Source organism: Penaeus monodon, chromosome 28 (genome assembly GCF_015228065.2).
Source record: "Penaeus monodon isolate SGIC_2016 chromosome 28, NSTDA_Pmon_1, whole genome shotgun sequence".
In the NCBI taxonomy this organism is placed as follows: domain Eukaryota; kingdom Metazoa; phylum Arthropoda; class Malacostraca; order Decapoda; family Penaeidae; genus Penaeus; species Penaeus monodon.
The window spans coordinates 26,579,335-26,579,575 of NC_051413.1; positions in this window are offsets into that span (position 1 = coordinate 26,579,335).

Here is a 241-nt window from a genome sequence, read left to right on the forward strand (position 1 = left end):
GGGGGAGGAAGATTAGGCATTACGTAAATAACGCGCATGACAGCTCTGGCTCCACTGGTCAGAGATATTGACGTGGCCGAAGGTCAGGTCATAATGATGGCATCCGCAGACCAGAGCGAGTATATATTTTGTAAATATATTTGCCTAAAATTGATTACATCATCCATTATTAGCGCAAATGTATCCCCTGATAAGAACCGAACTCCAATTACCCCCACACGAAAAATATATATGCATATAT